The sequence below is a fragment of the Ursus americanus genome, chromosome 2 (assembly GCF_024610735.1).
Source record: "Ursus americanus isolate L20-20 chromosome 2, mUrsAme1.1.p, whole genome shotgun sequence".
NCBI classification, from domain to species: domain Eukaryota; kingdom Metazoa; phylum Chordata; class Mammalia; order Carnivora; family Ursidae; genus Ursus; species Ursus americanus.
In genome coordinates, this window is record NC_142128.1 from 14,076,685 (window position 1) to 14,092,692 (window position 16,008).

At 45.0% G+C, this 16,008-nt stretch overlaps 1 protein-coding gene across 2 annotated transcripts in view; it reads right to left on the reverse strand.

Moving 5' to 3' along the window:
• Positions 1-16,008, reverse strand: part of CALN1 (calneuron 1) — a 478,779-nt gene that overhangs the window by 21,539 nt on the left and 441,232 nt on the right. The window lies entirely within an intron of this gene.

Below are 16,008 nucleotides of genomic sequence, written 5' to 3' on the forward strand. Positions count from 1 at the left end.
CCTCCCCCTCCCACTCTCTCTCTAAAATAAATCTTAAAAAAGTAAACATGTATCTTGTTCTAACAAGATAAAATGCAAGTTCAAAGCCATGTGTATGAAGAAGAGAAGCTAAAGGGCGGGTGTAGCTTCCCCCTGTTGTTCCTCCCGTCCTCCGGAGAGGGTTATACTCTCCCACTCCATTTCTGTCAGGTTCGGTCATAGGACTTTCTTGGCCAATGAAATGTGAATAGAAGTCACATACACCACATCCTATGAAAAGCTTTAAGAGCCATTATGTGGTTCTATCATGTGCTCTTTCCCCTCCGCCATGAGAACAGCATGTCCCATGTGGGGGTGTTCCTTCTGTCTGGGCCCCAGAACAAGAATAAAGTGGAGAAGACCTGAAGATACCCCCCAAAAAGGAAAAGTAATGTGAGTAAGAAATGCCCTCTGTTGTTATCGGCCGTAAAGATTTTGGGCTTGTTTGCTAACTTGGTTTAAGTCAATAATACAAAAATCAATACACGGAAGCGACAGGCTACCATCATGAACTTTCTAAAATATGATGGTCCAGGGCCAAGTGGTGGGAAATGAGAAAACTGTTATGGGAGGCTGGAAAGATAAAGACCCATGTATGTTATGCAGAAGGACAACATTTGGTAAGTCATTGCCTGTGAGGACTTGAAGGACAGATATATGTCAAATGAGTTTAGGTAATTAGTTTGGGGAACAGCATGGTTGCAACTGGTTATATCTGACAGGGTGCCACAAGAAAGAGGTGAGCTCAGACTGAAAGAAGTTATACAGAGAAAGACAAATATTATATGATTTCATTATATATAGAATCTAAAACCAACCAACCAACCAACCAACCAACCAACCAACCAACCAACCAAAAAAACCCTGAACTCATAGATACAGAGAACGGCCTGCTGGTTGCAAGATTTGGGGGTGGGCAGTGGGTGAAATGGGTGAAGGGGTTCAGAAGGTACACACTTTTGGTTATAAAATAAAAAGTTCTGGGGCTCTCATGTACAGCATGGTGACTACAGTTAATAACACTGTATTGCATATTTGAAACTAAAAGAGTAGGTCTTAGAACTTCTCATTACAAGCAAAAAAGTGTGTAATTATGCGTGGGGATGGATGTTAATTTATTGTGATGATCATTTTGCAATATATATAAATATTGAATCATTATCCTATATATATGAAGCTAATGTAATGTTATATGTGAATTATATCTTAATTTTTTAAAAAGGGGGGGAAAAGAGAGATGTGGTCAGGAAAGAATCGGTTGGTTTGTAAGCCAGGGATAGAGACAACTCAGAAATTCCTGGTCTTACAGAACAGAAAGAAGCAATTGTTTCTCATTTTCAACTAGGAAGAGAGAAAATTGAGAAATGCTATAAATAACAAAACAAATCTAAGCGTTCCTTATTAAAACCTCTGAATATGTTAAGTGACTCTCCGAGGAAACTCGTTAAGTTTAGAGAGAGTTATGTCTGAAAATAATTGTGGATGTGGCTATTAGCAGAAAACAATTGAAATCAAATAGATTTAAAAAAATGACTAAGTTTTTGAGAGAGCTGTACTGGGTAAGAGCCAACAGCCTGGAATTAAAAGACTCGATGACTGTTCAAAACTTACAATGATCTTTGGGCTCCCAACCTTTTATGGGCACAAGCCATTAGGAGAATAACCTACACAGGCCCCAAGCAAGACATATTCTCCAATGCCCTCATCAGATAAGTACTAGTTGACCAGCGCAAAGGACGGATCTCCCAGAGGGTGAAGCTGGGAACCATGCTTGAAATCATGCAATGAACTCAAAGCAGTTTCCAGGAAGCAGAACTAAGGTCTAATCAAGGAATATTCCTCACCCCAAGGTCTGTTCCACAAGAGTTCAGACTTGCTCCAAGCCTTTGATTGTTATGTGTCTTCCATTTTTCTTTTTCTGGATGAGATTGTTTGGGTGGTTAGCCTGAGTCTGTACCACCCTTATATGCTAAGTGTGGTGGGGCGAGAGGAGGGGATTTTTTTTGTTTAGTTGTATAGTCTCCAGATTAGGAGAAGCCACACCCAGATTTAATGTATATCATGAGATTCTAGATCTTGAGTCTTATATGTTGTAATTGCATGGGACTTTTGGGTGTTTCCTTTGGGGAGGGCGGAGTAAATTTTGTGGCTGAAGGGAGGGAAATGAATATTTGTGAGCAAAAGTATGGGCTGTAATAGGTTTTATTATTTCCAATTATTTCTTTCCCCAACATGTGAGAGGACCCTATTTCCCTGCCCACTGATGTAAGGCTTTGGCCAATTAAAAGCCAGTGAAAGTCATATAAGAAAGTGATGGATGTCCAAAGAGAAGTCTCAAAGCTGTCTTGTGTTCTGCCATTTCTTTTCCCCTTCTGTCACAAAAACATTTACACCAAATACGGGCTGCTCCTTCATCCTGGCTTCTGGAATAAATACAACGTGGGGCTAACTCACAAAGGGGATGTGATTTAAGAGAAATAAACCCTTATGTTGGCCATGAAGCCTTTGGGAGTTCTGCAGTAAAACTCAGCCAAAAATGAGTACAGAATAATATTTTAAGTTTAGTCTGGATCGCAGTGAAAGAAAGCTCTAGACATTTTTCTTTCTCTGCTTTCTTTGTAATCAATCCTTACCTTGCTTTAAATATGCCCTTATTGTAACAAATGAAATGAGGTCACTGAAATTTGCTGGAAATTTAAATGACTCAAGTTCAAAGCCATTTATATAAGTAAGAACAAGTGAAGTAGGGGGTGTAAAGTGGATTTGTTTTCTGCATCATAGTTTATTGACTATAGAGTGAATTATGAGACACACTTAGGGTTGACCTGCAGTCTTATTGCCCCTTAGATTTGATAGGGGAACATGTGGTTGTTAGCTTGGGTGCTGGGAGAAGGCTGGCAGGGTGATGGTGATGGACATCACAGATGAGAAAATTTGGACACCCTCCCACCCAGTGTGCCACAATCAGAGACAAAGAGTGACAAAATCAGAGAGACTGAGAAAATAAGTAAGCATTTCCTGGAAGACCAGCTGAAGGGCTGGAAGCCTGGAGGAACCCTAACCAGCTGAGAATTCACGGAAAATCAGAAATTAGGTGAAAAGAATCAGCCAGAGTCTGACAAAGTGAAGACAAGATACAGATTCCAGAAATCTCTATTTTCCTTCTATTCAGCCATCTGGGTCATCTTTTAATAACAGGATGCTAATATTTAAACAAAATTAATTAAGTAGGATTCCAAGTTTTCTATATTGTCAGCATAGATCTCTTTTATAAGTTTGAAAGACATCACTGTCAAACACTATGGACACAATGCCAACAAGTATTCCTTCCATTATCAGTCCTGTAGCTTTTAAATTTTTCTTGAGTCAATTTTGGAATTCTGTATTTCTTTTTCAGAAAACCAGCCAAAAGATTAGCATGTAACTACACACATTTAAAATTTCTCTCAGTACTTCTGATATCCCATTTTGTATTTATAATCCTACTTGTTTTTCTTTCTTCTAGGTTTGGTTTTTGTTGTTTTATTCTGTTTGTAGTGAATCATGATTAAAGAATGCAGCCTGTACATCTGTTAGTTTCTAGGAACAGAAGGAGTTTTCCATTATGATATCTCTGCAGGGTCAACTACACGAACATATTTATCTTCATTAATTATATTATGTAGCCTTACATTTATAATCTGCCATCTCCTATAACCTTATTTTTCTGGGGACTACTTGATTTGTCAAAGACCATGGGTCACATATTAAAGTCTATGAAGAGAACTGTATCTTACAGTCCTAATATTACTTGAATGGGGCTATTCCTTTGTGCAAAAAAGGGTGATTTCTTAATTCAGTAGTTATTGAGGCTGACTCCATGCCAGACACTGATGGAGATGCAAAGGTGAGCAAGACATGAATCTTGCCCTCCAAAGATAATCCAATAAGTGATTTTAATTCAGTGTGTTAGGAGCCATGACGGGGGAAGCACTGGATGGCTTGGGAACCCGTAAACAAGGCAGCAGGTTCTAGAAGGCTACCTGGAGGACAGGCATGCAAGCTGAGACCTAAAGGTTTGCCAGGTGAGTGGGGCGGTAGGAGGGTGGGGGGAAGGGAGGGGAGAAGGACATGGTGGCCACAACTCATGGCCAAACCAAGACCTAGGGTGTGAAAGCTGACGTGTTCCATGAATGGCTATAGGTTGAGTTCTTCTGAGGACTGGGAGCAGTAGAAGGAGGTAGGGGATGAGGGGAGAGCTGCGGGGAGAGTGCTAATCAGTAACAGCATACAACGCTGTGACACGATGTCCTTTCACATTGTTGTGAAACCATCACCACCATTCATCTCCAGAACTTTTTTCGTCTTCCTAAACTGAAACTCCACATCCATTCAACACTATCTCCCCATCCCCCTCTCTGCTTCCCCAGCCCCTGGCAGCCACCATTCTACTTCCTGTAGACAGTCTAACATGAATCTGACACCTCATATAAGTGGCAGTGTTTGTCCTTCTATGACTGGCTAATTTCACTTAGCTTCATCCGTGTTGCCTCCACCCGTGGCTACCGTGAATAATGCTGCTACGAACGTCGGTGTGCAAATACCCGATCGTGTCCCTGCTCTCCGCTTTCTTGGGTATAGACCACCCAGAAGTGGAGTTGCTGAGTCATATTGTAATTCTAGGTTTCATTTTTTGAAGAATGGAGTTTTGTTTTCTCTTTTGGGTAGAATGGGGTGCACCTAAAGGATCTTCACTGGAGAAATGATTTCATCGAGTTTGAGCTTGAGAAGAAATATGCTTGGTGTACAAGGGGCAAGATGGCCAGAGAGGAGGCTACTGAAGCAACAGGTTTAGAAACTGTGGTGGTGTTGACCTAATGTTCTAGGCCCAGGAGAAAGCCACTCCTGCCTGAGGTGACACATTAGCAAACCAGAGCTGAGATAACTTTTGCGTCCTTGTAATGTTCCTCTTGAGAAGTTCAGTGCATCCAGTCAGCCGGCCACCAAGCCAATGCTGGGCCTTCTCCCCCCAAACAGGGCTCACTGTGTGTGTCCCCAGCCAATCAGACATTTCCAATTTTTCTCTTCCTTGTTCCCTATGCATTATCCTATAAAAGTTTCCTGTCTTCCGCCCCATTTTGCATTCTCCGAATGCAAACTGTCTGCTTCATGAAGTGTGAAAGTTTGCTTTCATCACCTAAATTGTCTTCTTCAATCACTTCTTAACAGTGGGCTATGGTGACAGAGAGAATGAAGAACCATGTAAGAGAGCCACGTAAGAGCGTGACTGGCAAGACTTAACCATTCATTGTGTGCGGAGCATGAAGGGGAATGAGCCAATCAGGATGACGCCTGCGTTTCTGTTCAGCTGGAGGGAACACAGAAAGACCAGGCAGAGAGAAAGGTGACCAGGTGAATTCTGGATTTGTGCCCGGGAGGTTCCTGAGGGACAGCCCGACAGAATAGCCCAGGAGGATGTCTAGATATGGGCTAATGATACGGCTTTGGAAGTCATTTGCATACAGGTGATAATAAAAGTCATCAGAAAGGAAGAGGGTCTGGAGTATGAAAAAGCCCTGGAAAGGCATTGGGAGGACATCAAGATAAACAGGTTACAGCCTCCATGATAGAATGGGCAGGGTGTATGTGATACTGTGATTTATAATACGTGTATATTTTAGTCTTCCATTTAGTGTTGCTGGTTCCTGGCTCACAGCTCCCAAAACTCTTGGAATTTCTGAAGTGATAAGAGCATCTTTTGTTTCAGTATTTGGTCTCTTGTCCTCAGTTCCTGCAATCCCTTCCGAGCCACAAATGGGTGTCTTGTTATTCGCAAGCCCCTTTCAACCTCAAGTAAGTTTATGTTACTGAGGTGACCTTTGGAAATCCCTCCAAGATGGAGAGCTGGTTGCCAGGGGAACCAATCATGTAACTTTCAGTCCCTCCCCCTGATTTCTGAGGAGGGAAGAGGTGCTGGAGGTTGACTCAATCAGCAGTGGCCAATGTTTTAATCAACTGTGCCTATGTTATGAAGCCTCCATAAAAACCCAAAAGGAGGGGATTTAGAGAGCTTCTAGGTTAGTGAGCCAGGACACTTCCATGTGCCCCAAATCCCATGAGGACAGGAGCCCCCTTGTTTGGGATCTCAGCATACATCTCTCTTTATCTGGCCATTCATTTGTATCCTTTAATAACCTTTGCAATAAACCAGTAATCTAGTGAGTAATCTAAGCCATCTAACTGGTTTGTGAGCCACACTAGCAAATTAATGGAACTCAAAGGAGGGTGTCCCAGGAAGCTTTCACTTACAGGCAGCTAGTCAGAACTATGGGTAACAATCCGGACTCGCAATTGGCAACTGAAGTGGAGGGCAGCCTTCTGGGTTGAGCCCTGAGCTCCTGGAATCTGATAACATCTCCAGGTAGATAAGGTCAGAACTGAGTTGAACTATAGGACACCGAGCTAATGTTGGAGAACTGCTTGGTAGTGTGGGGGAAAACACCTACACATGGGAATAGGGTACAGAAGGTAGTATACCTTCTACCAATCTACACAGTCAGTCATTAAAAAAATATTCAAGTGCCAAAAAGAGACCAACAAAAAAAACCCAGACTCTTAAATAGAGAGAGAACAAACTGGTGGTTGCCAGAGGGGAGCTAGGTGGGGGTATGGGTGAACTAGGTGACGGGGATTAATGAGTACACTTATCATGATGAGAGCCAAGTAATGTATAGAATTGTTGAATCACTATATTGTACACCTGGAACTATATATAACACCATGTGTTAATTATACTGGAATTAAAAATAAATAAAAATTGAAAAACAAAAACCTAGGAGTCTAAATTTTCAAGAGATCAGATTATTTTTCGGATCACCTGTGCTGTCAAATGATACTAAATGTATCAGGCATATATAATCCAAAATAATTTTTTAAAAATTTAAGTGCCTTCTATTTGAAAAAAAAAATCTGTTTTTACATCAATATGGCTATGCTTATTTTCTTTCTGAATGGATTTTCTGCTAGATTTTTGTCTCCCCCTCAGTTCTTAAACTTCCTGTGTTGTATTAAAAACATGTCTCTTTGTTTTTATTTTACTGTTAACTATTTTTAGAGAGGGAGGGGGAGGGGCAGAGAGAGAGGGTGAGAGAGAATCTTAGGCAGGCTCCAAGCCCAGCTCAGAGCCCAATGGGGGGCTTGATCCCAGGACCCTGAGATCATGACCTGAGCTGAAATCAAGAGTTGGATGCTTTAACCAACGGAGCCACCCAGGCGCCCCTAATACGTATCTCTTTAAAAAGGCATGTGTCTTATAAAGAGAATATCTCTTGTCTCTTATAAAGAGAATAGAGTTGGATTAAAAAAAATCTAACTGGAGATTCTTTGTCTTCCAAAGGTAGAAGCTAATTGCATTTTTATATTTTATAAACATGTTTGGCTATACTTTTCTTATTTCAAGTTTGGCTATACTTTTCTTATTTGGCTATACATTTCTTATTTCTTATTTCATTATTTTCTTATTTCATTTTATATTTTATAAACATGTTTGGCTATACATTTCTTATTTCATTTCCAGACTTCAGCTTTCCCTATGGTTTCCTTGCTTTTTGTCTTTTGCAAAAAATAAAAAATAAAACCCCAAACCTACAGTTGTCCTAGTTTTGATTATACTGGTGGATATCTTTCCATTTATCAAGTGCATTACTTAAGCCATAATTTCTTACATTATTAAATTCAAAAAATTAAATTGCATTTTCTCATCTTTCCTTGCAAATGATAAGAAAGTTTATAATACCTTTATTTCCAACCTCTTATCCAACACTTTACAGTCTTGGTAAGTTTAATTGGAGATTTATTATGACACATTTCCTACCATGTGCATTTTTTCTAGAATGGTGTTTGGCTTCTGCATTTAATTCTACAACAAAATTTATAACAGCTACTGCCACTTCATTGTATTTAATTGATTTCAATGCTCATTTCCATTTTTCTGTGACTGTCCCAACCCTGATTTTCATCCAAATATCTGCTAAGAGAACTTTTAAAAATAGTTTGATAATGAAGCATTTGTGAACACTACGTTTTCCGAGTTCTCATAATCTGATAATACTTTGTTCCTACCATCTCCTATGACAAGAGACTTAGCTTGGTATAAAATTCTAGAATCACACAAATCTTCCCCTTGAGGTTCTGATGAAACTTCTCTGAATCTTCTATTGTTTAATGTGGGGGAGGAGCAAAGAGGTCGCATGGTGGTCTAAATTTTTAGTTGGGTGATCATTTCTTTTTTCTTCCCGGACACCAGTAGTAATATTGCATTATCCATGAAATTTTAAAAATGTTTTCCACGCTGTGTTAAGTTATATGTTTTTGCAGTGATCTCAGCTGGAGTTTTGTGAGGGGGCTTTTAATTTTTACACCAATGTCATTTTCGGCTTCCTGCTATTTCTGGACAACCACTTTGATTACTGTCTTGTCTTAGGTCCCTTCCTCTGGAACACACACAATTCTAAAATCTCTACCCGTTGTTTCCATATTTCCCACCTTTTCTCTGATTGTTTTTTTTTTTAAAGGATTTTATTTATTTATTAGAGAGAGAGTGTGAGAGCACAAGCAGGGGGAGGGGCAGAGGGAGAGGGAGAAGCAGACACCCCACTGCACACGGAGCCCCATGTGAGGCTCGATCCCAGGACCCTGGGATCATGACCTGAGCCAAAGGCAGATGCTTAACCGACTGAGCCACCCAGGCGTCCTCTCTGATCATTTTCATCTCTTTGCTTTGTATTCCACATCGCTGATATTTTCCCCATTGTTAATTCTGCTCCTACTCTCTCCAGTGAAGGTTTTCATTCTGCAATGTTGTTTGATTCCTTCCACTCTCACCCTTTTAGTCCATTCCCTTTGTGCCCAGACTGTTACTGTTGATTTTTTTTAAAAAATTGATCCATGGGTGCCTGGGTGGCTCAGTTGTTAAGCGTCTGCCTTCGGCTCAGGGTGTGATCCCGGAGTCCTGGGATCGAGCCCCACATCGGGCTCCTCTGCTGGTCGCCTGCTTCTTCCTCTCCCACTCCTCCTGCTTGTGTTCCCTCTCTCACTGGCTGTCTCTCCCTCCATCAAATAAATAAATAAATAAATAAATAAATAAATAAATAAATAAATAAATAAAATCTTAAAAAAAAAGATCCAAAATATCTTGCATTGCTTTTAAAGTTTAAAATATTAAAGAACGTCAAACAGGCATCTTCTACGATTCTTCCCTGATGAACTTTTCTGAGGCAGCCTCTTTCTTTGTATCCTTTCCCTTAGGCATGCTCCGTTGTAATTAGTCTGATGGTACAGTTGCTGTGGTTTCTGCGTACCTGGAGGTGAATGAGATCATGCGGGACTTGCATGGAAAAGACCAGGTTGGATGTCTCAGCCCCTTGCTGCCTGGCTGGTGGTGGGATCTGTGCTGAGCAGTCAGGAGCTGTGGGTGTCCCTGAGCTCCACCTGCAGTTCCCGGGCCATTCCTCCCGTTGTGGCTGCTGATTCTCTCTTGCTCAGGAAGCATGGTTCTTTCAAGGTGGGAACACTGTTGCACGTCCTCCTTTAGCCTAACATAGAGGTTCTAGAGTGTGTTTCCTGGACCAGCAGCACAGCAGCACCTGGAAAGTGGTCAGCAGTGCAATTTCTCCAGCTCCTCCCGCACCCCACCGCCCAGGCCTACTGAATCAGAGATGCGGGGGGTGGGACATAGCAATCTCTCAACAAGGCCCCAGGGGATTCCCATGCTCACTCAATTTGTACAAAGATACATGAAGTTCTAGTACAGAAGGGAGGCCCAGGGCATGCTGCCCCCAGGTGGCTGTCTACCATGGTGATGGAACATGCCAGTCCTTCACGCTCTGCTCTCCACATCATTGAATGCTGGGAATCCTAGTCTCTAAACAGCTGCATAAACAGAGTAGTTGGTGGGACCCATGGGTGCCTGGGGTTTCCGGAACTCCTTATCACTGCTCTTCCCATGGGAGTTCTTCGTCTGTTCATGGCCTTTGCCAACAGATGCTGGGCACTCTGAAGGCATGCGCAGTGTCTAGTCAGTCCTTTCACAGAGCCTGGCCCCAGCCCGATGCAGGACAGATGTTTGCCGAATGAGTAAACGTGACCCCTCCCTTTGTTCCAAGCAGAGTCTTTCTCACGTGCCTTGCCTCCCCGCTCAAGGTCCCTAAATCCCAAATCCGACAGAAGACCAAGAAGAGTCCCTGTGTGATGGGACTTCCCATGTATGGATTCTCTTCTCGTTTCAAGGTGCACGAGCAGAGTAACTGAATGTATTTTCCTGCTGTGAGAGGAAACTCAGGGGTGCCCAAGTCTTCAGCGAAGTCCTGAATTCTTGATAAGATGAAATTCCCGGCTGCTGGAAGGACAGAGTTCCCTGCTCTCCGCTGGGCGCTCTGCTCTGTAAGGAGACTGCAAGGCTGGGGCCCCCGGCTTCCCCGACCAGATTTTACGTGGATCCAAACTCCCTCATCACAGAGGGTGTGAGATTAATTTGACGACATAGTTCCTTCTCCTCTGGAGAAAACAATGGGCTACATAATCTCTGGAACATTGCCCGCTACTATTCTTTTCTCCACCCATCTGCAAAAGGCATCATCCTACCAAGAGAGCGCTGCGCCAATCAGTGGGTTAGAGCTTCTTAGCCACGGGGTGGGATTGTGTCCAGTGGGCCCTGGGAGCAACCCCTGTTGTCTGGGGCATCCGGACAGGATCTTGGGCAGCCAGAGTTCTACCTGCATGAATGCTCTCATCCATTTATCTCAGTGCAGCGTAAACATAGAGCCATGGTCTAAGTGTGCTCCGAGCACCAATGTGGCAAGGCCACACAAGGCCATTAGATATGCAGCGCTTCCTGCCTGTGCCTTCCCTTTCATGTTTGGCCCCACACCATGGACAACACAGCTTCCCTGGTCTAACAAGCAGACCTCCTCCTGCCAGGCTCCACGATGTTCCCACGTGGGGAACTGAACAGGGAGACTGGAACGTAAGGCATTGTGAGACCCCTCCCACCACGAGCAAAGGGGCGGACACATCTGGATCCTGGACAAGACGAGCAGGCTGGGCAAAGGAATGGGAGGTGGCTGGAGGTCCCGAGATGCAACAGCAGGTGTCAGGCCCATGATAGAACCATCTGATTCGTGCAGTTTCCCCACACTTGATGCGGGGCGGGGGGGGGAGGGCAGGAGGACAGACAGAAGGAGTGTACCGTGTTCTGCAGTCCTACAGGGAATCAGCTCAGGTTAGCACGGGGACTGGGTTGTAGCACACGGCCCAGCCTCTGCAGACGCCCCCTGGAATGCAGCGGTGACTCAGAAAAAGATGGAAGACCCATCCTCACCCTAAAACTGAGATGGAGTACTTATTTACTGCCACATTCCAGAAGAAAATGTCTACTAACTGCCAGACGTATGGAGCAGACGTGTGGCTCAGAATTGATGGCTGACATTGAGAAAGCTTTGCCCTCTGGAAAAGACTCACCCTTCCGAACGAAAGCAAGGCGCTGCTCGGCCGACCTGCCCCGGCCAGCACCACGGCAGGTGCCCCTCCCCAGTCCCTGCCCCTAAAGGAGCTCAGACCCCAGCTCCAGCCTCTCCCAGCTGGTCATTCTCCTTCTCCTCCTCAAAGGCCATCTCCGACAGGGCGGCTCAGAGGGGACACTGAAGTGGCCCATTTCCCACTGCCCACCCTGCGCTCAATGAAGCGTGATATGTATTTGTGGTCCCTACCTTTGCTCCCACGTGGGGCGGCTCGCCCTGCCGAAGGAGCTATGGTGCCTCCAGCACCATATTGCTTAGAGAGAGTGGTCCTGAACACAGAGCAGCCACAGCAGCGCGTGTGTGAATGAGCTGGTCCCCGCCCACACCTGCTGACATGGTGTGGCCAGAGTCCACGGCTGCTTTGACTCAATGTGGCTTTTGTCTCGTCATGGAACCCAGGCTCCACAGTAGATGTGTTTCACTGCTGTCTGGGTAAAATCTAGAAACTGGCTGTGCCTTTCTTGATGAAGATCTGTCGACAGAGAGAACCTGCCTGGGATCTGTGCCCATTGATAGGTCCTCTGGCTGCAAATCTGAGATGAGAGGTCCAGTAGGACCGGACCGTTTGGATGTCAAATGCCTAGTTTCCGGTTTGACTGTCTGGGAGCAGGTCGGAGGAGAGGCTAGATGTTAGGTAAGCTTCCTCTGTGACAGGTGCATGGCTGGCCTGGCCCCGCTGGAGCCTCACGTGGGTTACTGCCCTGGAGCAGGCAGGCTACCTCAGGCCCATTTCACAGACGAAGACGTTGAAGCTCAGAGAGGTTAAGTAATGTAGCCGAAGATAAGGAGCAAGGGAGTGAGATCTGTGATTTCGAACTTAGCACATGCCTCCTGCTCCCCTCTGCCAGGGCCACACACTCTGCTGCTTTAATCTGAACTTGGACTTGGGGATGTGCACCTCGCTCTCCCTGGTGTGGTTCTTAAAACGTGCTGGCCAGGTTCCCGCCTGTGATGGGGGACAGCCACGGGTCAACCTCAGACTCTGACTGTGGCTGGGATATTTATTTTCTCTGCATGCTTTTTTTTCTCACTTATTCAACAACTATATACTGAGAACGTACTAAGTGGTAGACATTATTCTAGACACTGGGGGTGCACCAGAAAATGGGACAGAGAAAATTCCCCGTCCTCACGGAGTATAGTTGGGACAGACCGAAAGTATGGAAAGAAAGAAGTGACCAGAATGTCAGATGGTGAGGAATGTCGTGAAGCCAGGAGGCTGGGGAGTTCTTGGCGGGGGGAAGGTGGTGGTGGTAGTGGTGGTGGTTCACTTTTAAAAAAGGGAGTCGGGGGGGGGGCTGTGGGATGGCGCCGTTTGGGCAGAGACATAAAGGGGGTGATGGTGGGTGGAGCAGCTCTTTGCGGGGAGTACAAGTTCCAGGTACGGGGAACGGCTAGTGCCAAGGCCCTGAGGCAGACACATACTTGGGGTTCGGGCTGGAGGGGCTGGGGCGCAGGGAGCAAGGACACACTGTTCTGTAAATAATACGTCTCACGGTAAGATCAGGAAAATGTTTCTCCTTTTAAAATGGACATAATCGCTGGACTGCAGTGCCTTCCCTAGGGTAAAATTAAAGGTATCGTATCTGAGTTCAGGTCAAAGGGGAGGACACTAACAGCTCTCCGCTCCCACTCTCCACTGTCATGGTGACTGGAGCCTTGGACTGAGTAACAATTCACTCATCGCGGTAACTTTCCACCAGCGTGACCTGTCCCACTGGAGAAAGAAGCTGTGAGACTCCAGGGCACAGAGTTTTCTGGCCCTCCTAGAAGTGGCTGTGGTTGAATCACAGCCCCAAAGGTATCTACATCCTGATCCCAGGATTTGCAAATCAGTTCCCTTATGGGGTCAAAGGGACTTTGCAGATGTGAGCAAGTGAAGGACCCCGACATGGGGAGATTATCCTGGACTCTCTGTGGGGGCCCAAGGTGGAATCACAAGGGTCCTTATAAGGGGGAGGCTGCGGGAGGTTGGTCGCAAGAGGACAAGGCAGTAAGATGAAGCAATGATGGCATAGAGAGGCAGGAAGGGCCACACGCCCGGAAGACAGGTGGTCGTCAGAAGCTAGAAGACAAAGAAACAATGTCACCCCAGAGCCGTGAGGAAGAACACAGCCATGAGGACACCTTGATTTTCACCCAGTGGAACTGACTGCAGACTTCTGATCTCCAGAACGCGAAGAGTATACATTTATGTTGCTTTAAGCCACAAAGTTTGTGGTGGTTTGTTATGGCAATAAAAAGTTTTATGATTGGGTTTCGTTGATAAAATAAAGGCATTTTGCTAAGAGTTCACCCAGGTCTGGGAAGAACTCATCTTCGGGCATTTGGACACAAGGGATGCCGCAGTTTGTCAAGCGGGGGGTGGCCCAGGTACTGGACCGTCCAGTTTGGGGGTCAAGGGTAAATTGTGAACACTCCTGAAACGCGGGGTCCCGTGAGACTCAGGCATGGTCCCCACTCCACGCAACCCTTGGGAGATATCTGAAGTCTGCAGTGTCTGTGGGTGATGAACTGGGACAATCGGAAACAAGCAGGAGGCCTAGGAAAAATGTCTGTGTCCGCACAGCAACTCTTGAGAATAAAAAACACCCCCTTGCGGATCTAAAGGGATATGGTGAGGCTCCAAGGGGTTCGTGTTATTAATGTGAAGTAGTGTTGAGGGGAGCATGTATGACACATGTGAAGGTAAAGGCATAATGAAAAACCAGTGTGAGTGTGTGTGTGTGCACATGTGTATGTGTGTGTGCGTGCATGTGCGTGTGCGTGTGTGTGTGTGTGTGTGTGTGTGTGTGTGTATGTGTGAGTCCTCAGTAGGAATACACTGAGAAAAGTCCCATGACCTTGGTTTCTATCCAGACACGGTCATATAATGGCTGTGTGACCCAGTCAAAGTTTCTGAACTTCTCTGATCCTTCGTTTTCCCCTATGAAATCTATAGTGTTATATACATCATAGGGTTGTTATGTGGATAAAACTCCTTTTATTCTAAAATGCCCAGCTCCTTGTACTTTATATGTTTCGCTTGCCTGAGCCTCGGTTTTGTCGTGGCAGAAGTTACGTGGATCCAATGTCACCTGGTCAGGTATCACACAGGTAAGGCTCAACTGATTCCAAGCCCAGAGTCTGATTCCCACCCCTTAGGCTACCGTGGCAGTTCCGGAAAATGAGATGAATCAGCTGAGTTCTCCGTATCCCCATGCAAATAAATGCAGATAAGGGTTCAGAGTATTGGTGCCAGTGGTTGATAGGAATGGACTAACGGAACTATAATCAAGGATGGATTCTGCCATTCACTAGCTGGGCATCCGCGGGCAGGCCACTTAAATAGCTTGGAATGTGTTTCTTGATCCATTTAATAGATAACAATAATACTAATAATCAAATGATAAGAAGAGTAATAACGAGGTAATAATAACAATAATTGTAAGAGATTTGGGGAGCATAAAATAAAATAAGAATGTTAAATCTTTTTAATGAAAACCACAAGGTGATACGAATGTGAGACATCATTTTGATAGGCCTATTAATGATGTGATATCCAATTTCATCTCTGTATTTAGGCTCATAGACCCCATCTCTGCTCCAGGCTGGAAGCTGAAGTCGGCCGACACGTAATTCTGTCTGAGAGCTGTGAAATTTAAGCTCCTCGTGGCTACAGCATACCTGCTTTTTTCCCACATTTAAAGACTGTCATTTAGGCTTTTAGGATTCTCTTGACAGCTTCCATCTGGCATTCAGCAAAGCAGTACGATGAGATGTCATTGCATTACTTGTCTCGTTCTGGAGCGTTCTTTTTACCACGCCCATGACCCCAGACAAATAATTCCTAGTGACTCTCTTCAGTTAGAGAGGAAAGCCATTTCCAATGGGCTGGGAGTTGGGGGAGAAGGGCCAGGCAGCGACCACCTGTAAATGGAGATAAGGAGTGTAGATCTGCTCGGCTGGAACAATGGATGAGGTTTGGCTTTACTCTGATCCTGTCTGCAAGGACTGGGGCCTTTCTGGATACAGGCACTCATTGTGAAACAAGGTCCCGGTAGCCAAGGTGACCTGATGAAAGCTCTCCAATGACTCGCTAGCTCTTTCATCATTGAGTCTCAGTTCTTCAGTGTACCTTCTTAAGTACTTCTGTGATGGCTTTGCCATCATGTCCTGCCTCATCCCACCCCTACATCTGAATCCTCCACGTACTGACCCACCTGAGCACCCAGAGGCTGCTGTATCTGGAACACCCTGCTCTGGCCCGTGTCCTCCTCTAAAGCAATTCCTCCTTCAGGCCTCACCTTCTCTGACATTCTTCTGGTAAGCCTTCTTGAGTTCCCTGAGGTTGAATATGTTTCCCCTCACATGGGACCCATGTTATTCCATACCCAACTTTATCATCACACCTACAATGGTGTATGAAAATTGCCTGCTGGCATTTCTGTCTTGT